Source organism: Zalophus californianus, chromosome 8 (assembly GCF_009762305.2).
Source record: "Zalophus californianus isolate mZalCal1 chromosome 8, mZalCal1.pri.v2, whole genome shotgun sequence".
NCBI classification, from domain to species: domain Eukaryota; kingdom Metazoa; phylum Chordata; class Mammalia; order Carnivora; family Otariidae; genus Zalophus; species Zalophus californianus.
This window is the reverse complement of record NC_045602.1, coordinates 15,938,331-15,944,015: the sequence shown is the minus strand read 5'-3', so window position 1 is coordinate 15,944,015 and position 5,685 is coordinate 15,938,331. Positions and strand designations below refer to the sequence as shown.

General features: G+C 49.4%; 1 pseudogene; it reads right to left on the bottom strand.

Annotated features, from left to right (window-relative positions):
- Positions 1-1,195: 1,195 nt before the first annotated feature.
- On the bottom strand, positions 1,196-1,925 carry LOC113938371 (annotated as a pseudogene).
- Positions 1,926-5,685: the final 3,760 nt, after the last annotated feature.

Genomic DNA, 5,685 nt, shown 5'->3' with positions numbered 1-5,685 from the left:
ACCACATTAAGAATGCTTGCCAATTTTCTGTTATAAAATTAATAATGAATATAGTAATACAAATTAAAACCGTACAGGAGGGCTAAATGGAGACTAAGGCCCCCCACCTCCCCACTCCCCTCCAGAGGTGACCGCTTTAACGAGAACAACTGGAAACAGCATCAAACTGCTCGCTTTCCTGTTCCCACCACTCACATCTTTAAAACATTAGTTTGAGTTCTTTTCACCACCTCTGTGGATCTGTGCCCTCTAGGCAATTCTGGCCAGTTTGTACCAAGAATACCTCTGAGTCTATCCTCTTGGCACCACATCTACCGGAACCTATGTGCACTTTTTTAGAGTGCTCTAAGATTGGAGTTGCCGTGGTGCGACCTCTCAAGAGCCCCGTCTGGGACAAGCTCAGGTTGCACCGTGGCAACTCCGCTCCCCACTGCTGCCGGGGCCAGACCCCTGCCCCCGATGTCCAGCAGCAGTGGCAGCACAGACCCGGAGCCCAGCGACACTCGCCGCCTCCCCTGCTACCACCCCAGGCCCACACGCGCCCTCCCCACCCCCGCCTTTTCTTTTTGCAGGTCTCCCAACTGGTCTGCCTTGGCTCTCACCCGAGTGGCTTGTCTGTCAGAGTAAGCAGCAGAGTTTCCCCAAAGGCCTTTGTGCTGGTTGTGGCCCCCCTGCCTCTCATGCCACCACCGGCCCTCTCCTCTCCTCCTCCAGGCCTTTGATCCTCTGTCACCCAACTGGTGGGGCCCTCTTCTGACCGCCCAGTTGAGACACGCAAATCCCCATCGTGCTCCTCACCTCACTTTTTCTCTGTCTACCCATACCATGTGTTTATTCCTGTTGTCTCCCTGTCTTCTCCTACCGGAAGCTGGGCTACTCCAGGGTAGGGATTTTTGTCTGCTTTGCTCATGCGCCATCATCAGCACCTCGCACGGAGCCTGGGACACAGAGGGGCCTCAGGTATGTTGAGTGGATTAAGTAATCAAATCTGCTCATTAACTGTAGATCTTCAGATTCATTGCTGGTTATTAGGTATGGGGCGGACAAGTGTTTGATCCCTTATTTCTCAGTTGATCTTGAAAAGGGGCCTGATTTGTAGTTGTTATTTTTTTTTTTAAACATCACAAATATGATTTTTTTATTTGTCACCATTAAATGTCTGACTTTTGAACAGATTCTTGGACTGGTGGCTCATATCCAGCTCATTCAACTTTAGCACCGGTCTCATCCCCAGTAGCTTTTCCAGAACTACTACCTTCACCATGAAGCTCCATGAGCTTTCCCAATTCAAACTTGGGCTTCTTCAGCATTTTTACTTTTCTAACGAAGACATCATGAAGTGGATAAATAGACTGATAAGCCTTTTCTATATCTTTTCCGATGCTGTCTGGAATCAATTTATTGACCACTTCTTTCAAGTCATTTATTTGCACCTCTCAGGTCATGATTTCCATCATCTTTTTCTGAATTTGATGGACCTGTTGGTGCTGAGCATAAGAGGTCTTCCGAATCTGATTATTGCGTTTTTTAGTAAAACCAACACAAAATAGACGAAGCAAATAACCATCGGTAGTCTTGACATCAACATGAGCTTCGGTCATGGTCTGCCATTTTTTGACCATGGAGCACATTTTGTCATGGGTAAGATCCATGCCATGGAAATTAGTCAGGCAGTTTTTGCCCTGAACATCCTCAGTAATTAGCTTGAATTTTCTAAATGCAACTTCATCATTCTGCAAATCAGCAAGGCTCACTTCAAAAACCCAACCCTTGAGGCCATCAGATGCGATTTTGGTTCCTTGAGTTCTTGTGACTAATGTTTTTCCAATATTTCTTATATTGAACATAGCTGGTGCTTTCACATCATACCAATCTTTCTTAGAAAATGGATCGACCACTTTCTTCTTGGCTCCCTTTTTGCTGCCTTTCGTAAGGTGCTTGTTCTTGCCGACTGCTGTGGCGCTGCTCAGGGAGCCAAAAGGTGTAGTTGTTATTTTAAATAGCTCACTGTTTTAGTTTGGAGGAAGAAAGTCCTCTAAAAGACAAGGTTGATTCAGCAAGGACTTTATGTTTTAATAGGGCTTTATAACAGGTACCTGTTACGGGTTGAATTGTGTCCCCCAAAAAGATATGTTGGAAGTCTTAAACATCAGTACCTCCGAATGGGCCGCTGTTGGGGAAGGGGGCTTTTGTGATGTTAACTAATAAAGGTGAGGTCATATTGGGGTGGGATGGGCCCTTAATCAAGTATGACTGATGTCCTTCTAAGAAGGGAATTTGGACTCAGACACAGGGGAGAAGGCCATGTGGATATGGAAGCAGCCATAAGCCAAGGGCCACCTGGGGCCACCAGAAGCTGGAGAAGGGCAAGGAAAGACCCTCTTGTAGAGTCTCCAGAGGGAGCATGGCTCCATTGTCACCTCGAGGTCAGACTTCGAGTCTCCAGAACTGGGAGCGAATGCATTTCTGTTGTTATCGCTCCCCAGTTTGTGGTGCTTTGTTATGGTGGCCCTGGGAAACTGAGCCAGCATCTCATAAATATTAGTTCAGTTTCCAAATGACAGGCATCTTACACGTATGCCTTGGTGTGCTTGCACCCACAAATGCCACTCTGTGCAAGGAGGAGCAAACATCTGGTGAGAACGAGCCTATCAACTAAAGATTTCCAAGGAAGGGGAGTGAAGGAAGGGGCCTTATTTCCCTTTCTCCTTACTCAATCAGGAGAGGGGCTCATGACCAAGGACCCTACAAAACATGCTGGTTTGTCCTGGCTGTCCGCTGAGAAGTTCACAACCACCCTGTGTGCCTTCAAGACACTCAACTCTTGGAGGACAGAGGCTCTTCTGGCTTGAGACCAAGAAGACAAGTGGGAGTCCTTTGAGGCTGCCAGGCAACAAGCCATTACAACAAGCCAGGTGAGACACCATCCAAGTTGGCTGAGCGGCAGGATTGGGAGCTGCCAGTGGGGCTCGAGAAACAATCATCATTTGCATTATGAAGACCGGCTGCTGGTAGACTTATTGGAACTGGAGCGGCCTTTTGAATGGGGTGGAGAGGAAGCGGGCGAATGGAGTGAGGCGCCTGCGGCGGGGAGCCCATGCCCGCATCTGTCACTGATTGCCAGGGTGTGACAATGGCCAGTGTCTTCTCTACCCTTGTTAACCTCCCCCCCCACCCTCCTTTCTCTGCTTCCAGTGTTCTCTCCCACAACACCCTCTTTCCCTCATTTACTCAAGTCCTGCCCATTCTCAAAGCTTCAACAACTACCATGAACCCTTCCCTGCTGATACCAGCCCAGAGTCCTGTTATAAACCTTATTCTCCAGGGTGTCATTACGATCTAGACAGAGCACCTTTGCCACTGAAGGTGGTCCGCAGACCAGGAGTGTTGGCATCAACCGGGTCTGTATCTCAGAGTGTGTTCTCAGAGTGTGTTTCACCGGCCCCCCAGAAGATGCTGGTGCACACTGAGGCTTGAGAACCACTTGTCTATATCATTCGGCTCAGCATCTGATTATGCTCTTCCATTTCCTGGGCGTTTGTCACCCCCCACCCCGAACTGGGGACCCTGAGGACCGGAACCACATTTGTATGTGTCTCTCTGGCGCTTGGCCCAGGTGTAAGCCCAGGTGCCTGACGGCCATGGGTGTCTGATCACTGTCTCTGCCCCATCCGTTCTATTCGTGCAGTGGAAGAGGGGAGAGGAGGGAAGGACAGATGCCCGGAGACTTCCCTTGGCTCTCCTGACCTCTCAAGGACTTGAGTTTCTCTGGGAGGGTGGGCGGTATGTTTCCTCTCTCAAACTGGAGATCACATCGGTACCATGGAATTTGGCATGATGGTTAATACTGAGTTATCACACCGGGGCCTGCCTTGATCCAGGATTCTGTCTGCAATAGTTTTATGTGGGATTTCCTCCCTGGAAAAAGTCACTGCTGTTGAGCAAATCAAGCAATGCTGGCTCACTGTTCCTTTTTTCTGGATCAATATGTCCTTCGTCTGGGCGAGTAGCTGTCGCTAGCCCTGCTGGCTTACAGTATCCGTGAGAAGGGTTTTCAGACATGACTAATGTATAGCCTCCTCAGGCTTCCTGCTCACGGGCTCTCCTAAAACACTGCCATGCTCCAGCCCCATCACTTACACCGCAGCCAGCCGCCCCGGGCTGGGGAGCAGCCTGCCCTCGCCTCAAGTGCTCTTCCTCCTTGGTCTGCTAGCGCTCACATTTCTAGACATAATTCCTTTTGAATTGCTTAATGGGCATATAATTTTAGTCAGAGTCATATGACACTTGTGCTGGAGGGAACTTGAGAAATCATCTCCTTGATTTTTATGTATCTTTTGCTTATTTAAAAGACTTTATTTTGTAGAGTTCTAGGTTTACGACGAAATTCAGAGGAAGGTACAGAGATGAACATAGACCTTCTACCCCCCATGTATGCGTAGCTTCCCTCATGACTGACATCACTCCCCAGATGGTGCCTTTTCTTTTTTTCTTTAACCAAGGATGAACCCAATGGACACATACATCCTCGTCACCCAAAGTTCATAGCTTACCTTAGGGTTCACCCTTCATAGTGCACATTCTGGGCATTTGGACCAATGCCTGAGGACATATGTCCTAAAAATCCTCTGCATGTTGCCTTTTCCTTCCCCTGCCCCCTCCCAGTACCCCTTTATTTTATAGATAGACAAACACATGCAAAGTTTGTGCAGATGGTTAACAACAGGACGTGAGTCCTTCTGAACCCTCAGTTTAAGAATAACAGTGGCTTCTAGTTAGTGAAGCACCTTGGTTTACACTTGTTTTCTCTCATCTTGATGCCAAATCTTGAGCTGCCTCCAGACCCCATTCTTTGCCTGGGACCATCCTCCAGAATGGGAACCCCACAGCCCCAGCCCTGTGCTGAACTGTGCGAGGGTCCGGGAACCTGACGCAGAGAAGCGTTAGGTGCCCAGGCACCCAGGTCGCACCCCTGGGTAGAGAGGGCACCCCAAGGCACAGGCAGTTTGTGGGGCTGCAGGAAAGGAAGCTGGCATAAAGACCTTTGGGAGGGTAGAGGACAAGGGGGAACGTAGACCCAGTGGTGTTTCCACCTGTGTAAATGCGGGGGATAATTTTACCTGTGAGCGCGGGAAGGGGATCCATAAATTCACATGAAACTAGAGGTACAAGAGGAGGAGGTCTACTGGGATGAGGGTCAAGGACTAGTTAGGGAAACTTCCAGTAAGACAAATGCCCGTCATCTTCCATGTGTTCTCACGTAGGTCTCATGATATCCCTTCCACATTGACAGAATTTCTATTTTACCAGAAGGGAAGAGTCCTGACTTAACTTAGTTTTCAATTAGCCTTTAATTAGGCTGGAGACAAAGTTCGGAGAAAGTTCCAGATTCTTCTTTTCCTTGTCCCTAAGCTGCCTCTGGGGTGACCAGCTTGTCTTGGTTTGCCCAGGACTTCCTTGGTTTTGAGCCTGGAAGTCCAGCATCCTTGGAGCCCCCTCAGTCTGGGGCAACACTAGCTCCTCCCTCTTTTTGCCTCCTAGGGGACTGGCCATCTTGACGGGAGCCCCCCTGGCTCCCACAGGGCCTGGGTCAGGCCTTCTTTGCTCAGCTGACTGGTGCCGGAGCCGGGGCAGGCGGCCCAGAGTCCCCAGCCCCAGGCCGCATGCCGCTCCCATCCCACTGCA